Genomic DNA, 20,843 nt, shown 5'->3' with positions numbered 1-20,843 from the left:
TTCCCCAACTTTTGCAAAAGTCAGTAGTCCTTTTGCTTATAAACTGGGACCCATTATCACAAATAGTTTCAGCTGGTACTCCAAACTTGGTCAGGATATTCCTCTTTATGAAGGATACTACTTCTTGGTCTCTAACTTGCACAAATGCTTCAGCTTCAACCCACTTAGAGAAATAATCCGTCATTGCCAGCATAAAGACTTTTCCTCCCGGAGCTTTTGGTAACTTCCCTACTATATCCATCCCCCATTTCATGAACGGCCAAGGGGATGCTACAGGATATAGTGGTTCAGCTGGTTGATGCAATATGTTACTATGCCTCTGACATGCATCACATCTTCGAGCATATTCTCCAGCATCTTTTCTCATTGTTGGCCAATAATAACCTGTCCTCAGCACTTTCGAAAATAATGACCTGCCCCCAGTATGGTTACCACAATCCCCTTCATGTATATCCTGAAGTACTTCTTTGGCTTCAGGATCCTCCAAGCATCTCAAGTATGTCCCTGCAAGAGACTTTTTGTATAGAATATTATTTATGATAGTGAATCGTGATACCTTCATCCTAAATGCCTTAGGATTTTCGTCTTCGGGGATATGTCCTTTCTTGAGATATCTCATAATTGGAGTTATCCAGGATTTAGGATCCTCTCCACGATACACCACTTCAGGATCTTGAATACTTGCTACTTCCTTATGCTGAGGATCCGTTGCAGGATACAGAATATGTAATATCGGTATTGGGATTCCTTCCGGTATCCTGATTGATGATCCCAAGTTTTCCAATGCGTCTGCTTCGGCGTTAACCTCTCTTGGTACCTGTTCAAGTGTAAAAATATCGAAATATCCTGCTAATTTTTTAAGAATACCGAGGTATTCCATTAGTTTCTCACCCTTGACTGCATAGGATCCATTAAAATGATTAGTAATTAACAAGGAATCAACGTATACTTGCAAATTCTTAATATTCATATTCTTAGCCAATTCTAATCCTGCGATTAAGGCTTCGTATTCTGCCTCATTATTAGTAGCAGGGAATTCACATCTAACAGCCTGGGGTATTATGTCCCCCTGTGGCGATTTTAGTAGTATTCCTAATCCTACTCCTCTTACATTAGATGCACCATCAGTATATAATGTCCAGGATCCTGAGGATTCTCCTAACTGTTGAACTTCTAGGTCTACCTCGTCCTGAATGTCACTACTAAAATCAGCCACAAAGTCAGCTAAAGCCTGAGACTTTATGGCATTTCTAGGTTCATATACTAAATCATAGGCACTTAATTTTACTGACCACTTGGCCATTCTACCCGACATCTCCGGTTTTCTAAGCACATTCTTAACAGGATAATTAGTTTTAACATGAATCCTATGTGTTTCAAAATAATGTCTAAGCTTTGTTGATGCCATTACTAGAGCTAGTATTAGTTTTTCTAAGTGAGAGTACCTAGTTTCAGCATCTAATAAACTTTTGCTAACATAATAAGCAGGATACTGCTGACCTTCATGATCTTTTACGAGTACTGCACTTACTGCATTCCCTGATACTGCCAGATACAAGGATAATGGTTCACCATCCTCAGGCTTCATCAATAGAGGTGCGGTTGAGAGATACTGCTTCAAATCCTGCAGGGCTGCTTCATGCTTCTCACCCCACTCAAACTTTTTATTCTTTTTCAGGATATCATAGAATTCTTTACACTTTTCCGAGGATCTTGATATGAATCTATTTAAGGCTGCCACTCGTCCTGTTAACCGTTGAACATCCTTCATATTTGAGGGAGACTTTATATTCAAGATAGCTTTGATCTGCTCCGGGCTTGCCTCTATCCCTCTTTTTGTCACCATGTATCCTAAAAACTTTCCTGCCCCCACTCCAAAATGACACTTTGCAGGATTAAGTTTCATATTATACTGGTCCAGGATATCGAATGCTCCTTTAATATCCTGAAGATGATCCTCAGCTTTCTTGGATTTGACCACCATATCATCAATGTATACTTCCATGGTGTCCCCCAGTTTGTCTTTAAACATCATATTCACCAATCTCTGGTACGTTGCACCTGCATTTTTTAAACCGAAAGGCATAGCAGTATAACAATAAATACCTGTTGGTGTCATGAAAGCAGTATCCTCCTGGTCCGAAGGTTCCATTTGAATCTGCTGGAATCCTGAGGATGCATCCATGAAGGTTAACATTTCATGACCGGCAGTGGCATCCACCATCGAGTCTATATGAGGCAGAGGGAATGGGTCTTTTGGACAAGCTTTGTTCAGGTCTGTGTAGTCTACACAGACTCTCCACTTCCCATTCTTCTTTTGAACCACCACCACATTTGCTAGCCATCTAGGGAATTTGACTTCTCTAATCATCCTGGACTTCAGTAATCTTTCAACTTCCTCTTGGATAATTGCATTCCGCTCAGGGGCGAATTTCCTTCTCTTTTGTTGTATAGGCTTGAACGACCTGTCAATTCCAAGCTTGTGAGTAATAATGTCTTTAGATATACCTGTCATATCCTCATGCTTCCATGCAAACGTTGACATCCTGCATTTCAAAAAGTTAATTAATTGTTCTTCAATATTGTTTTGGTCAAAAATCACACAAGGATAATGTAACCAAACTTTATGTAAACGGGGTATGATGCTTGGTTAATTATGAAAGTAAAGGATCACTTCTGTGATAAAGATGCAAAGACACAATGATTTATACGAGGAAAAAGCCCTTGATCAATATATGATCTCCGGCACAAAAAACCTCGGGTGATGGCAACTACCGATCACCAAACTTCAATATAAGAACAAAATGGTTACAACTTCGGATGATAATGAGCTGAGTACAAGGATCACTATTGTTTCGAGTGTCTAAGTGTGTGAGAGTTGCGTTGTATGTCGTGTGTTCTCTTCCAAATGATGGAGAGTGGTATTTATACAAGTGTAGGTGACCTATTTTAGGTAAAAGGACTAATTATCAGCTCATTACCCCTTTAGAAATAAAAGACAATCTAGCCTAAATTGCCGCCCATAAATCAAGCCATGTTTCCATATCCTGTGCAACGTCTATCTCCGATTAAGCTCTTACCATAATTGTGAAGACGCGTCCCTAGATCATGATGCTTAGAGCGTATCCTGCTAGATATTCCTGCAAAAATAACATTGCATTAAGCGAAGATGATCGTTAGTATGAGGATCCTATAATGTCCCATGATCCTGATCCTGAAGTCCTGCTGAGGATCACTGTCTGCCAAAGAAACAAGGATCACTGGTTAGGATCACGTGTAAGGATCACCTATAATAAAAATCCAGCCCTAACAATTGCCCCCAAAATATAAGGAGTTTATTGTAAATTGACGAGTTATATTTTGTTTCGATCTTATCTCCAACGGGCGACTCCGAATAACTAGCCGTTACACATGGACTAGCCGTTGTGATCATTACGTCATAGATGTGACAATCCCTGCAGATCATGATTATAAATAGGAGATAGGGTGAGGATCAGTTTGTATTTAAATTCAGTATATACTCCCTTTATAATCGCTGCCGAAGATCGATCAGGTATTCTCTTTTCTTCTCTTTTCATTCTTCCTTCTCTTGCTCTGTTTTTTCTGCTGTGAGAATGTTGCTCCGAAACTCTCCCCATAAGGATCACGAGAAGTGCAGTCCCCTGAAAAGCCAAGGGATCATTAAGGATTCTCCTACGGAGAGATGTTGTTTTATCGATGCTCATGTAGATAGGATTCGTCATTGCTTCCCGGCGGATGCTGTTTTCAAATCCTTCACATCCACTGCTTTGAGTGATTTTGTTTCAGACGTCTGGGTGGCTTTTCCTGCTACTCCGTTTGCCATAGGGTACTCGTATCCTTTTCCAACCTTCACCCAATCTTTCTTTTCCTTAACCGGCATCTCCTATATCCAAGCCATGCCGATGATCTAGAGGGTCCTGTATACCTTCGAGAGGATCATCGAGCAGAAAGGAATTGATTTGGGGATGACAGAGATGGCTGCACTTTATGATCTTACCACGTTTGGTTCTCATCGATACTTGCTGAAGCGGAAAGCCGGGGAGGATCACCCTGTCTTCAAGGTCACTAAGAACGATACAAACTGGAAGCGTCGCTTTTTCTTTGTTAGAAGGGATACCATCCCAGATGGGGAGGATCTGCCCAAGGAATGGGCTACTCATGGTAGGATAGAGGATCCTGGAAGGATCACTATCAGATTTGCCTTATGTGATGAGGATCACTAACGTCTCTTTTATTTTTTATGCAGCTATATCCATTGATTATCTTAAGTTAACCCCTGCTGCAAGAGAAAGAGTCTTAGCTTTTAAAAAGCTTGATCCTGAGGTCAGAAGTTTCCAAGTCACCGTCCAAGACTCACAAGAAGTATCCTCTGCATCTGCCACTATGTCAAGTAAGTATCCTTATAGAAAATAAATTATATGTAAGATTGTTTGATTAATAAGGCAACTTATCTTGATTTTGATTGTGTAGGCGCCGGGAGGTCTGCCAAGTCTGTCAAGTCTGCCTCCAAGTTCGGGATCGATGAACTTGCCAACGTCAAGTCTTCACGAAAGAAGGCTTCTGTTGCCAGTCCCTCTGCTTCAGCTCCTAAAGCACCTGTTAGAAGTAAGGGGAAGAAGAGGAAGGCTCCTGAGGATCTTCAAGGATTCCCCCTGATCCGCCAACAATTCCTTGACTATGTCAATGAGGTAAGGATCATTGCCCCTGTTGGTTATCCTTCTCGAATATCCTGCTTGTATATCCTGCTTTTTTGAGGATCACCTGATCCTGAACTTACCTTTTTTCTCTTTTGCAGAAACTTGCTGAGATTGAGACTTACCTTGGCCACGTCGAGGATCAGGAGAGCCAAATCGCCGACCTCCAACAAATGGGCGTGTTAAAGGATCTCAAGATAGCCGATCTTGAGAAGGAGCTCCGGGCTACAAAGGATGAGGCTGCTCAAAGGCTAATTGACATGGATGGCGAGAAGCAGGAGATCATCCAGGATGCCAAGGTCTCTGCCGCAACTGCTATGTACAAGATACAACTACAAATGGCTGCGGAGGCTCAGGATCCTGCCTTTGACAAGAGCTCATGGGACGTGGAGGGTTGGAAGGCAAGATTGGCGGAGCTGGAGGATGAGGATGAGGCTGAGGAGATCCCCATGCTGGAAGGTGGTGATGCTAAGAAGGATCAGGGTGGAGAAGCTGGTGGTGATGAAGCAGCAAAGGTGTGAGCTGCTGGATTGGGCGATGATGGATATTTCGAGACTAGGCCGGAGCCCAATTTTTTAGGATTGGTAGTGGTTTTTTTGTGCTTGTTGATGGTTTGTGAAACAATTATGGTCTGTAATCTCCGAACAATAGTTTTTAGGGTTAAGGATCCTGGATCCTTTGAACAATAGGTAGGATTGCAAAAGGTGGAGGGATCCTCTGTTTGGGGGATGAAGCCTTTGTGATCCTGCCGCTTTAATTTCCTGCACAATGCTAAGACCGCATAGACAATGGACACCCTTTGCCAACCCATGTGGACGGGCCACGTTTTGCTGGTAGAAATGTGGGTTGGCAATTTTGACAACTTTTTTTTGAAAGGGTTAAAGATCCTTTTGTTAATAATATCTTAAACTTTTGTCGCTTATCTTGTGTTATTATCCTTTTATTTTCAATTGTTTTGACACATGTTTGTTTAAGTGGGAAAAGTTGAGCAAATTATGTTTAGGAAATTTAGGATATGATCCTGGATCAAATATCCTACAATCGAGAATTTTCAAGGTAGTTTATTTTAAGGATCATAGGTTCAGTTGTCAAGGTCTAAAGGTTATTCAAATGAATAATGAAATTAAAAAATAGTTAAGGATCATACCTGAGGATCCAAGTTAGGATCCTAACCTTTACTCGGGATAATCATAAGTAAGACTTTAATGGATAATAAGGATTAAGGATCCTTAATTGTTTAATCTTCGAAAACCTGAAAAATGGAACATATCTTGGGACTAAGCCATTGTAAAAGATAAATTAGTAGCTGGGGACATGCCCAAAGGATAACTGAGGATGATCCCGGAGGATCACTGGGGACAAGCCCAAAGGATAACTGGGGACAAGCCCAAAGGATCGTATGTAAACTGGAGTATGGCCCTTACTGGCGACTATCCAAACTTAGTGACATGAAAATGTCAAAACCTTAGCTAACGTGAAAACGTTAGAAACCTTAGGAACGGATGTATGGTACGTCTACCATTATACGTAGGATCCTAAATATAGCCAGTACGATGAGGTTGTCAGCCCCGGAAGTGGGTACTGGTCCCAAAGACGTGAACTATATCAGGATCATCGTGCGCTGCTGGCGGAAACTGGGGATAATCCCAAGGATAACTGGGGTTGGACCCAAGGATCTGCGGTGCTTTTGAAGATCTTTGACGATATGCTGAAGATACCTGAACTATCATAACTCAAATGTTTCGTGAGTAGAGGATGAAGGATACATGATCCTTATCCTTAGGTAAAAAGTAAGAAAATACAATAGTTTCTAGGATAAGCATATTACCAGAGTAAGGATCACTGATATCACCGGGATCCTTTAAGGATACTTCAATGTAAGGATCACGTGCATGGAGGATCATGTTCACATGAAATATTTCTTTAAGTGAACAGCATTCCAGGCTCTTGGCAACAAGTTTCCTTCCATGGTTAGCAACCTGTATGCCCCCTTTCCTGCTTCAGCTTCAATCAAGTAGGGACCTTCCCATTTTGGTGCTAACTTCCCGTCAGCAGGATTGATAGTATTTTGGAATGCTTTTCTCAACACCATATCTCCGACTTGAAATTTCCTTAATCTGACATTTTTGTTGTAGGCATCAGCCATTCTTTGCTGGTAGCTTGCCATCCTTATCCTAGCTAGATCCCTGATTTCCTCAATAGTATCCAAATCCCGAGCTAGAATTGTAGCATTTTCTTCAGGATCACGAGCACTTGTTCTAGCAGTTGGGATCACCATTTCTGTTGGGATCACTGCCTCTGCCCCAAATACTAAAGAGAAAGGTGTTTGACCAGTGGCATTCTTGGGAGTTGTTCTATCAGCCCATAGCACATAAGGTAACTCTTCTGCCCATTTCCCCTTCTTGGATCCTAGCTTCTTCTTCAGATTGTTGATGATGATCTTGTTGGATGATTCTGCTTGACCATTGGCTTGTGGATGAACTGGTGTTGATGTTATCATCTTGATTCCCCAACTGTCACAAAAGTTAGTGGTTCTGCTTCCAATGAATTGGGAGCCATTATCACATACAATTTCAGAGGGAATGCCAAATCTAGTTATAATATTTCTTTTGATGAAGGATATGACTTCCTTTTCTCTGACTTGGGTGAAGGCTTCAGCTTCTATCCACTTAGAAAAATAGTCAGTCATGGCAAGCATAAATACTTTTCCACCAGGTGCTTTAGGAAGCTTGCCCACTATATCCATTCCCCATCTCATGAATGGCCAAGAGGATGGTATAGGGTGTAGCAGTTCAGGTGGTTGATGAAGGATATTGCTGTGTCTTTGACAAGGATCACATTTCCTAGCATATTCTACAGCATCCCTTTTCATGGTTGGCCAGTAGTATCCTGTTCTAAGGATCCTTGAGAATAATGCCCTGCCCCCAGTGTGGTTTCCACAGTCTCCTTCATGGAAGTCTCTCAACACTTCTTCAATTTCAGGATCCTCAATACATCTTAAGTATGGTCCTGCAAGGGATCGTTTATATAGCACATTATTTAAGATTGTAAACTGAGATACCTTGATCCGGAAAGCTCTAGGATTTTCTCCCATTGGAATCTCTCCGTTTTGCAAGTATTTCATGATTGGTGAGACCCATGATCCTGAATAAGATTGAGCTTCCTCACTAGGGATTATTGCAGTATCCTCTTCTATTTCCATGGCCACTTGATTTTCAATAGCAGGAGCTAGGATATGGATGATAGGGATACTTATGTCTTCTGGAATTTTTAAGGATGATCCTAAGTTGGCCAATGCATCAGCTTCCGTGTTATCCTCCCTTGGTACCTGTGTTAAGCTGAAAGAAACAAAAGAGAGTGCCAATTCTTTGACTATCTCTAAATATTTGGTTAGTTTTTCACCTTTAACAGCATAGGATCCATTAAAGTGATTGGTGATCAAAAATGAGTCTACATATACTTTAAGATATTTTACCCCCATATCCTTAGCAATTTGTAAGCCAGCAATTAAGGCTTCATATTCAGCCTCATTGTTAGTTGCTTGGAACTCACAGGCTATGGAGTGGGGTATTATGTCCCCCTGTGGCGATTTTAGTAGTATCCCGAGCCCTGTGCCCTTAACATTTGAGGATCCATCAGTGTGTAGTATCCAAGGATCTTTGGTCTCATCCAGCTGTTGGACCTCCAATTCTGCTTCTCTTTGTAGATCACTACTGAAATCAGCCACAAAGTCGGCTAAGGCTTGTGATTTAATGGCTGTTCTTGGTTCATATCTTATATCATGGGCACTAAGCTTCACTGCCCACATAGCCATTCTCCCTGACATCTCCGGTTTCCTGAGGACATTCCTAATTGGAAAATTAGTTTTAACAACAATAGTATGGGTTTCAAAATAATGCCTTAACTTAGTGGATGCCATGATTAATGCAAGAATAAGTTTTTCGAGGTGTGAGTACCTGGATTCGGCATCAAGTAAACTTTTACTTACATAGTAGATAGGATATTGTGTACCTTCATGATCCTTGACAAGGACAGCACTTACAGCGGTTGAGGATACCGCCAGGTATAAGGATAACACATCTCCTTTTTCCGGTTTTGCTAATGCTGGTGCTGAGGACATATATTCTTTAAGGGCTTGTAAAGCGTTCTCATGCTTCTCAGTCCATTCAAACTTCTTATTCTTCCTTAGGATATCGTAGAATTCTTTGCATTTTTCTGAGGATTTCGATATGAACCTGTTCAAAGCTGCTATCCTGCCTGTCAGTCTTTGAACATCCTTGGCATTGGCAGGAGATTTGATATTTACTAATGCTTTGATTTGTTCCGGGCTTGCTTCAATGCCTCTCTGAGTTACCATATATCCTAGGAATTTACCTGCCTTAACACCAAAGTGGCACTTTGAAGGATTAAGCTTCATGTTATATTTATCAAGGATATCAAATGCTTCTTCTAAATCCCTTAGGTGATCCTCAGCTTTCTTTGATTTGACTACCATATCATCTATGTATACTTCCATAGTTTGTCCAATTTGATCTTTGAACATCATATTCACCAGCCTTTGATATGTTGCACCTGCATTTCTTAATCCGAAAGGCATGGCAATATAACAATACAAACCTGTTGGGGTCATAAAGGCTGTATCCTCTTGGTCAGATGGTTCCATCTGAATTTGTTGGAATCCAGATGATGCATCCATAAAGGTCAACAGTTCATGCCCCGCTGTTGCATCCACCATGGAGTCAATGTGGGTTAATGGGAAAGGATCCTTGGGACATGCCTTATTTAGATCAGTGAAATCGACACATACCCTCCACTTTCCATTTTTCTTTTGGACAACAACCACATTGGCTAACCATTTTGGATACTTTACCTCTCTGATCATACCTGCTCGAAGTAGTCTCTCTACTTCTTCTTGGATAATGGCATTCCTTTGTGGTGCAAACTTCCTCCTTTTTTGATGGATTGGTTTGATAGACCTGTCAATGCCAAGTTTGTGAGTAATAATATCCTTAGATATACCTGTCATATCTTCATGTTTCCAAGCAAAGGTAGATTTTCTTCTTTTGAGGAAGGATATCATGTCTTCTTTCATCTTGCCAAGGATCCCTGATCCGATATAGATTTTTGACTCAGGATCACTAGGATCCAAGAGGATTTCATCCACATCTTGTTCCCTTGCCTCCAAGACATTCCTCGGAGGATACTGTAATTGCTATTGCTCCCTTGGCTTCGAGGTTGGCTTCATAGATGAGGTATAACAATCCTTAGCCTCCTGCTGATCACTGTCGATCTTGATTATCCCCCATGGGCTAGGGAGCTTCACACATTGATGGTAGGTGGATGGGACTGCTTTCATATCATGTATCCAAGGCCTGCCAAGGATAACGTTGCAACAAGATAAACAGTCAATAACACAAAATTTCTGATAATTATGTAATCCTTCCACGCAGATTGGGAGTTTGATGTCCCCCAGAGTTTTCTTCGTTTCTCCACTGAATCCTACAAGCACGGAGGATCTCGGTGTGATGTCTGATTCTGGGATACCCATTTTCTTCAGAACATCAAGCTGGATAATGTTCACTGAGCTCCCTCCATCAATAAGGATCCTGCGGACAAAATGGTTAGAGATAAAGAGAGTGATAACTAAACTATCATGGTGAGGATCTTGAATGTTAATGCGATCATCCTCATCAAATGTTATCATCTTCCCTTCTGAGACACTTGAGGTTCTAATAGGCCTTTCTCCATTATCCATTTTTGATTCTTTTGCATGTCTTTTGGCCGCCGAGAAGGATGTACCACAGATGTCTGATCCTCCGGATATAAAGTTGATCACTTGTGCATTTGCCGGAGGTGCTGGAGCTTTTTCGGGGATCCTTTCAGGATCCTGGGTCCTTTGCTTTTTTCTCCCCAGCAATTCTTTTAGATGCCCCTTGCTTAGCAGGTATCCAATTTCTTTTCTTAAGGCTATGCAATCTTCAGTTAGATGCCCGAAATCCTCATGGTATGCACACCATTTTGACTTGTCTTTAGTCCCGGATGGTTTATCATTCTTCCTGGGCCACCTAGCTTTTTCACCTAGATTCTGCATTGCAAGGATTAGTTCATGATTATCAACGGAAAAACAATATTCTGAGATTGGAGGATATTCTTCATCATCCTCTTCTTGGTCAACAGCATGCACATTCTTGTTCTCATTTCTGTGGTAGGATTTGAATTTGTTGTTCTTGAAGGAGGATCCTTGCTTCTCCTGTTTTGAGGATCCTACTTGTCTCTCCTGGATCCTCTTGTCATCCTCTAGCCGGATGAACCTGAGTGCTCGAGTTCTTACTTCATCTAGATTCCTGCATGGTGTCATAACAAGATCATCATAGAATAATGAATCCTTAAGCAGTCCCATTTTGAAGGCTTCAACAGCCGTAGCCATATCCAAGTTGGGAATGTCCAAGGATTCTTTACTAAATTTAGTTATATAATCCCTTAATGATTCATTATGATTTTGAGTTATCCTGTACAAATCACTAGTTAATTTTTCAAATTTTCTGCTACAAGAGAATTGGTTATTGAATAAATTAACTAAATTAGCAAATGAAGTAATAGAGTAGGGGGGAAGACTTAGCAGCCACTTAAGAGCTGATCCAGTAAGAGTAGATCCAAATCCTTTACATAGGCATGCTTCCTTCAACTTTTCTGGGATAGGATTGATCTCCATCCTCTCCCTGTATTGTGCTATATGCTCCTCTGGATCCGTTGTGCCATCATACAGCTTCATGGTAGGGATATGGAACCTTTTGGGTACCTCTGCATCACAAATTGGTGGTGCAAAGCGAGATACTTTGTGGCTCCCATCTGCAATCTCTGGGATAGGCTTGACTACCCCTGGAACACTTGAGATCATCTCTTTTAGCTTCTGCAACTCCCTGGCCATAGCATGATTGGTACCTGTATCCTGCATGAATCCATGGCTAGTGGTAGGATAATTATTTAAAGTGTTACCTCCCATTGGGTTCAAGTTAGGGAACCCATATTGCTGGGATTCTGGAACAACGGAGGGACCAGTGGAAGCAATGGTCTGCATTGGAATGAAGTCCCCTTGATGGACATCTAGACTTCCTGTTTGCAAACTTTTTAGGGATCCTGGTATCTGGAAGGATCCTGGTGTCTGGGATGATCCTGGAACGAAGGAGGATCCTTGAACCTGGGATGATCCTGGAACAAAGGAGGATCCTTGGCCCTGGAATAATCCTGGAACAAAGTAGGATCCTTGAAACTGCTGTGCCCCCGGATAGGCTCCCGGATTCATGAAGGATCCTAAATGCTGGGGATAGGATCCTGCCGGCTGGAAGTGTGAGCCTATTGCCTGAGTCATTGCTGTCGATCCGTGGTGCAATCCTCTTGATTCTCCCATGATTTGTACGTCTGGAATTCCTGATGGCTGAGAAGTAATCATTGGAGTATCAAAGCTCAAGGATTTGGGCATCAGTGGGGAATGATCCTCCGCCGCTTTCTTTTGTCTTTTGAGGTCTCCAATTTCCCTGAGGATCCTGTCATTAGTCTCATCCTGCCGCTGCATACGATCCTTCATCTGCAAAATTAAAGCAAATACATCACTAGTACTGGGAATAGAAGAATTCATAGCAGAAGAAGATGGAGGTTTAGAAAAAGTGGGAGTTGATCTCTTCTCAGTATTTTTCTGAGATCCTGCCGGTGGAGGAGGCAAAGTGGTCTGTGATGAGGTGACTGCAGATATCGCCGTGGACGTGTTCTTCAATGATGAAGCCATGTAACTCTTTGAAATGATTTCGAACAAAAGATTTTCTTATGAATGAAGCACCAATTGCCCCACGGTGGGCGCCAAACTGTTTTGGTCAAAAATCACACAAGGATAATGTAACCAAACTTTATGTAAACGGGGTATGATGCTTGGTTAATTATGAAAGTAAAGGATCACTTCTGTGATAAAGATGCAAAGACACAATGATTTATACGAGGAAAAAGCCCTTGATCAATATATGATCTCCGGCACAAAAAACCTCGGGTGATGGCAACTACCGATCACCAAACTTCAATATAAGAACAAAATGGTTACAACTTCGGATGATAATGAGCTGAGTACAAGGATCACTATTGTTTCGAGTGTCTAAGTGTGTGAGAGTTGCGTTGTATGTCGTGTGTTCTCTTCCAAATGATGGAGAGTGGTATTTATACAAGTGTAGGTGACCTATTTTAGGTAAAAGGACTAATTATCAGCTCATTACCCCTTTAGAAATAAAAGACAATCTAGCCTAAATTGCCGCCCATAAATCAAGCCATGTTTCCATATCCTGTGCAACGTCTATCTCCGATTAAACTCTTACCATAATTGTGAAGACGCGTCCCTAGATCATGATGCTTAGAGCGTATCCTGCTAGATATTCCTGCAAAAATAACATTGCATTAAGCGAAGATGATCGTTAGTATGAGGATCCTATAATGTCCCATGATCCTGATCCTGAAGTCCTGCTGAGGATCACTGTCTGCCAAAGAAACAAGGATCACTGGTTAGGATCACGTGTAAGGATCACCTATAATAAAAATCCAGCCCTAACAAATATCCTGAGGGATATTGGTTCCCACGAGCACCAAAATATCGGGATTATCCTGGTCTAGGATAATTTTCTTCACATCCTGCTCCGGATCCTCCACGATATCCTGGGCCCGGGTCTTTAATTGCTATGCTGCACTAGGTTTGGTTGAGGATTTCATCGAGGATGAGTAGCATTCTTTCGCCTCCTGCTGATCACTGTCGATCTTGACAACCCCCCAAGGGGTAGGGATCTTAATGCATTGATGATACGTTGATGGAACGGCCTTCATATCGTGGATCCATGGTCTTCCTAGGATGATGTTATAGCAGGATAGAGAATCCATCACACAGAAACGTTGCATCTTGTTGACTCCTTCAACATATACGGGTAGCCTTATCTCTCCCACTGTGTTCCTAGCTTCTCCACTGAAACCAACGAGCACAGTAGACTTCGAAGTGATATCCATCGGAGACACATTCATTCTCTTCAGAGTCTCCAGTTGTATTATGTTGACGGAGCTGCCATTATCAACCAATATCCTGCGTACAAAATGGTTAGCCACATATAATGTTATTACCAGAGCATCATGGTGAGGATCCTGGACAGTATCCCTATCATCTGCATCAAAAGTGATCACTTTGTCAGTTGTGAGCGTGGTCATCCTGATAGGTCTGTCTCCCCTCTCGGCCTTAGCTTCCTTTGCATGTCTCTTGGCCGCCGAATACGAAGTTCCGCAAATGTCGGATCCTCCTGAAATGAAGTTGATTATCTTGGCATCGGCGGGTGGTGATGCCGCTCGCTCAGGATCCTTCTCAGTATCCTGACCCTTATTCTTCTTTCTACCTAAGAGATCTTTCAAATATCCCTTGCTTAGAAGGTAGCTGATTTCTTTCCTCAGAGCGATGCAATCCTCAGTCATATGTCCAAAATCTTCATGGAAAGCACACCATTTCGACTTGTCTTTCCAATATGCTTTTTGTTGATTCTTTCGAGGCCACCTGGCTTTATCTCCCAAACCCTGCATAGCATATATTAGTTCAGGTATATTAACAGAAAAACAATATTCAGATAATTCAGGATATTCATCAGGATCCTCGTCTTCAACAGCATTCACTCTCTTGTTATCATTTCTTCCATATGGCTTAGAGCGATATGGTCTATATGAGGATTCCGATTTCCTGTTGGTCGATTCATATGTTGAGGATGCATTCATCTTTTCTTGCATTTTTCTGTCATCCTCCAACCGAATATATCTTAGAGCCCTGTTCCGGGCTTCATCCAGGTTCCTGCATGGGTTCATTACAAGGTCTTGATAGAATTGAGAATCCTTTTGCAGCCCCATCTTGAATGCTTGCACAGCTGTTGCAACATCAAGATGGGGAATGTCTAGTGATTCCTGGCTGAACTTGTTCACATAATCCCTAAGGGATTCCTGAGGCCCTTGTGTTATCCTGTAGAGATCACTTGTTAATTTTTCAAAGCTTCTACTACAAGAAAATTGACTATTAAATAAATTTACTAAGTGAGCAAAAGATGTAATCGAATGTGGAGGAACATTCAAGAGCCATTTCAAAGCCGATCCTGTCAATGTTGAACCAAAACCCTTGCACAGGCACGCTTCCTTGAGCTCCGGAGGGATAGGGTTGATCTCCATCCTTTCCCTATACTGGGCAATATGCTCTTCAGGATCCGTGGTTCCGTCGTAAAGCTTCATGTTTGGAATCTAGAATCTTTTTGGGATTTCAGCATGACATATGGGATGCACGAACCGAGATATCCTGTGGCTATCCTGGGATACTTCAGGAATTGGCTGCACCACCCCAGGTACACTGGATATCATATCCTTTAATTTCTGAAGCTCCCTGGATAATTCTGACGTTACAGTTGTATCCTGCAGAGATCCAACACTGTTAGTGGCAATAGCATTATTATTGTTTGATACGTTACCCGTTAGAGGATTTTGCCCATATCCTGAAGCATATCCTGAGCTCCTCACGGTCGATATCCTGACCGAGGAGGGTATTTCAGGAGTATGATTCTAAGGAAGGCTGGGCACGATATTCCCCCTGTTATCCTCAGTATACACAGCTGAACTAAAGTTCAACACTCTGAGATGTAATGGAGTGACATTATCCTCAGCAGATCTGCTCGAGCCAGACTTCAGGAGTTGTATTTCCCTTAAAAGCATTTGGTTTGTTTCCTGTTGCTGCCTCATTTGTTCCTGCACACTTCCAAACAAGGTTAGAATTTCATCGTTAGAAGCTAAAACAGGTGCAGATCCCTGGACACTCCGAGTAGGGATAACATCTTGAGATTGTGTAGAGGCTGGCATCCTTGGAGGAGGCGGTGGAAGCACCGAACCAACTGTTGCAAAAGTTGTAGCAGACACAGTAGAAGAGCTCATGTTTGATCTTGAGGCCATTGTAAACAATGTGGCAAAAAGTTTTGAAAACAGAAAACCAATTAACGATTTCACCGAGATTTTTAGTAAAGAGAGCACCACTTGCCCCATGGTGGGCGCCAAATTGTTTTGGTCAAAAATTACCGAAGCAATTAAGTGATCAAATTAGTTAAGTGAGGTAGTGTGCTAAAAAGTGTGTTGAAAATATGTTGGTTATGTTCTTTGGAAAAACAGTGTTCAGGATACGGCTCAGGGTATTGAGCTGTATCTACGATCAAACAATGAGCAAAAAGGTAAAGTAACTGACACGAGATGTACGAGGAAAGCCCTTGATCAATCTAGATCGCCGGCATAAAACCTCGGGAGCTGACAATCGCAGCTGCCTAGTTCTTCTTATTGCTTTAAACTTCAGGATACAGTGCAGGATATAGATCAGATCGCTAAGTGTTACAATGAATTTGTGAAGCTTGCGAGAGAGCAAGTGTTGAGAGCGTAGAGAGTGTGATTGTGATGTCCTAGTTGATCTGATATACCCACTATTTATAGTAACGAATTACAAACTAAAATTCCTATAAACATGGGATGCTCCGAATATTCCAGTGTGAACGTTGTAGACCGAGTAATGCGGCTTCAACGGCTTCTTGTGAACGACTTGGACCGAGTCTTCAGCAGAAAAGGTCTTCATGAACGTTGCTAGCTTCTAACCCACGTACCTGCATTCAATCCGTTAGTGATCCTGAGGATACCATTCAGGATGTTACCAATATCCTGAGTCAGCATCCCGGATGTAAACAGATACAATATAAACAAGATATATATCAAGATATTTTCCAGGATATGGGCTCAGAATTTCACCCATAACAAGTAATATTATTATTATTATTATTATTATTATTATTATTATTATTATTATTATTATTATTATTATTATTATTATTATTATTATTATTTATTATTATTATTAACATATTATTATTACTATTACTATAATATTAGTAGGACTATTATTATTATTATTATTATTATTATTATTATTATTATTATTATTATTTTTATTATTATTATTATTATTATTATTATTATTATTATTATTATTATTAAGATTAACCACGTATCTAATAGTTAACAAGCATGTATAAGTTATGAGTACCAGTATGTCGAGTATCGGTCACGCGTATACGTTCGAGATTGGTAACGTATAACCCAAGTATTGCGACACGTATAAGCATGTATAAAAAATCGAATTTCATTACGATCGAAGTCTCGGATTTACAATGGTTTGAAACGAAATACGAAATACAAAAGGAACAAGCTTCCAAAAATAGAAATGCGAACAAGACTTGCTATAAATGGAAAGTACAAATAAGCAGGGCGTTACAGTGATTCTTCTGCTAAGCATTTGTTGAGGTTACATACATGAAATATATCATGTATTCCTTCCATTTCCTATGGCAGTCAGATCCACATCAACGCCATGTCACATAGGGGGCTTTAAAGCCCTCCCTTTAACATGCATGCAATGGTTTAATGTCACACCCTGACTTTTGTGGAAGTGTGATTATGGTGTGACTTTCTTAATACCATTGCATTCAATCATAACAACACTATATGATAAAACCATTAGATGTTCATCCATAAATTAAGTTTGAAAATACCACAACACAATTGTCTAAAACGTAAACTCCAAATTTAAATTACAAACCACAACATGTTTTAGAGAGTTCACGAAGACTCGACAAAAGACCTTAAATAAAACCGAGTTTAGAACCATGTATCTCGTCCAGGATTTAGATACATCTCCTAAATCCTAATGACTTCGGATGACATCTTTTTATTCATAACGCAGCTTGGAACATGCAAACACCCGCCAGATCCACTTAATTCCTTGAAATACATGTAATTTGAAAACATCAACAAAAGTTGAGCGAGCTCATGTGATTGTCTGTGTATATGAATAACCTTTAACGTATGTCTGTATGTATGTAAATCCTGGTATGAGAGCAACAAGGAAAACAGATCACCAATGGTTTGCAAAGCCAATGGTATGTGTGAAGTGATGCAGGAAAACTCAAACCTAGCGGATTTTTCCACGGCTTCAGTATGTGGACATAGTCACCTCATGGGCTACCCTGGTCCTCATGGGTGTGGGCTCGCTACACCCAAATAGATTTATCACTCATGTCCCTCGGTCCTACGACAAGGATTAATGGCCTTAAATGTTGTACCCACCACTCACATGATCAAGCAGTAACCTTCCTTAGCTAACCATACCATGTATAAAACGTTTGTAAACAATTGTAACATGTATTTCACCCTCGAAGTTATAAAACTGAAAACAGTTAAAAGAAAAGGGGGACATGAAATCACAGTATTGCGTCTTCAACAATCGTAACTCAAATTCCTTCAGCAAACATGACTACCTAGAATGTACTAATGTCTATTAGACGGACGGGTCGTGCCTTGTCTTAGTATTTACGTTTTTTAGTTACGTTTCTTTTATGTCTTCAATATTATTCCACCTTATAATTACTTGTTAAAATAATAAATATTTTAACTCAAATTATATTTGTTACTTTTTGGAATAATTGTTAAACAACATTTTGCAATAATACTTCTCAAGTATTTATACTTGTACTTCCTTCCCAAGGATGGGGGTATCTCATACATGTGTATTCGTATTCTTGTATTTGTATATCTTGCCATGTATTGGTGTCGTATTCCAGTATGGATTTATACGTATGAGAATACGTATTTTCTTGTAATTGTTAAGTATTCTTATAATTAATTTTGTGTTAAACTTTCCGGAATATTATTTCTAATAAAAGTCCACTAATATATATATATATATATATATATATATTTCCCAAAATATATATATTTAGGAATTATTAAAATTATTTATAATTTTTCTTTTTTGGCAAAAGTATTTGTTGTTCCAAAATAATATATTTTCAAGTTTAACTTTAGAAAATATATATAAACTTATTTTTATCCAAAAATAATGTATTTCAAGTTTATCCAAGAAAATATATATTTTTCCCAAAAATATTATATTTCCTAGTAATTCCAAGAAAACGTATATATTTTTAATCGCTAAAAATTATATATTTCCTTCTTATCAAAATATGATATAACTTTGTGACAATCATAAAAATCATATTTTCATTTCTTGTGTCCAAAATATTATTTACCAAAAATATATTTATAATTGTATTTTTCGGAATATTTTGTAAGTTACATTCATTCGTTCAGTTTTATAATATTATGTGTGTAACTTGTGTATTTATTCCTTGAGATTTTTGGTAATATCTTAGATTGAAATTTCTTGGTATTTTGTTAAGTTATATTATTTCAAGTCCTAAAATAATATAACTAATACACAAAGTATACAATAATCACACACATGTGTCTTCTAAATATATATCCTTCAAATACATATTTAGTCATTTTTATTTACAAAAACCAACCTCCAATATTTATACTTTTTTGTAATAAAAATCATGGCAAACTTTGTATGAAAATTATGGTTAAAAATATACTTGTAAATACTTGTTTAAAAATATTTTTCTAAGTATTTAATTTATACAAAAATTTTGCCATAGTTTCTCCTTAAAAATAGAGGTTTCCATGCTTTCAAAGCATGTCATTTTCTTTTAAAATCATCCCAACAATCAACAATTCAATCAACACTTACCAAGTGCCAAAACGTGCAATTTACACAACAACATGAACCTGAATTTTTATAAAAACTTGTAGTAACTTACTAGTGTTTTTAGTAAGCCTAGTTACCCTTTAAAGTTTGGTTATTTATTTATAAATCCATTTCTTGAAAGTTTTAGTCCTTTACAACTTATAAGATGATTTTTCTAAAAATTATTCTTTTGAATTTTTCTTGTTAACAATGTATTTCTATACTTGATTCACCACCAAAAACATGGTTAGTTTCTTTAAAAACTATGTTTATGTAAATCTTGTGATTTAACTTAGTTTCTTGAGAAAACTAGTTTTGAAATCATCCATGTTTATGACTAATAACATGTTACATACTTCATCATTCAAGAAAACACTTCATACTTCAAGTTCATGCTTACACATAAGGATGATCATCTTGATTTATCACATAATCATCCTCTCACTTGCTAGATTATGTGTTTAATCACAATCATGATGATTTAGAGCTTTATGTCAAAGATTATGTTCTTGATCTTTATTGTTCTTCATGATTAGTTACTTGTAACATCGTTTGACACTCCATTACTACACTATCATCCACCACCTAACATGTGACACACCACCATCACACCCATCAAGGTCGATTCATCGCCGCCGCCTTCAATCTGAACGGCCGATGGACCTGCAACACCAGATCTAGCAGACAAGCACCAACATTTAAGATCCGGTTCGCGGTATTTCAGATCTGAAGAAGGTCGAGAGGCCGATGGTGGAAAGGTGAAGAAGAAAGGGAGATGGGGTTCGTTTTGGTCTCCTTCCGGATGGTTGTGGTGGTGGTGGTGTGGCGGCGGAAGTGGCGGTGCACGGTAGTCGTTGGTGGTTTGAGATGATGGTGACGCTGGTGGTGAATGGCGGTTTAGGATGATGGTGGTTGAAGTGCTTAAGGATGGTGATGATGATTGTGTGTTTATATGACATAGGCAGCATACATACATATATGTATATAAGTGTGATTTTTATAACATTAATTTTTTTCTTTTAATTTTTAATGTAAAAAAAATTTGGATCAAAATGGGAACCAAAAAGATTTAATGTGAAAATCCCCAAAATACCCTTGGTTAAAAATTGGGTTTTTTGGACGGAGTTAGGGTATGTGATCAAAATGGCAACAAAAGGGAAAAGTCAGGGACCCAGAGGCGAAAAAAAAAACTATTTGGACTAAAATGGCAAATTTGGACAAAACTCAGGAACTAAAATGGCAATTTACTCTAGTTTTTAATTTTTCCATTGTTTCCGTATCATGAAAGAATTTGTGGCTATCGTGTTTATAAGCATTTGGTTTATGGGTATGAATTGCTTAAGAGTGTGGGATGGTTCTTTTAGAAGTTGTCCATGTCACAGTCCTTCGAGTTCTAATGAAAAACTCATGTGATTACATTGTGTGCATGTGGATATTCTTTAAGTTGTGACAATATTTTTAAGTTTACA

This window comes from Helianthus annuus, chromosome 2, assembly GCF_002127325.2.
Source record: "Helianthus annuus cultivar XRQ/B chromosome 2, HanXRQr2.0-SUNRISE, whole genome shotgun sequence".
Classification (NCBI taxonomy): domain Eukaryota; kingdom Viridiplantae; phylum Streptophyta; class Magnoliopsida; order Asterales; family Asteraceae; genus Helianthus; species Helianthus annuus.
Note: the sequence above shows the minus strand (reverse complement) of the source record.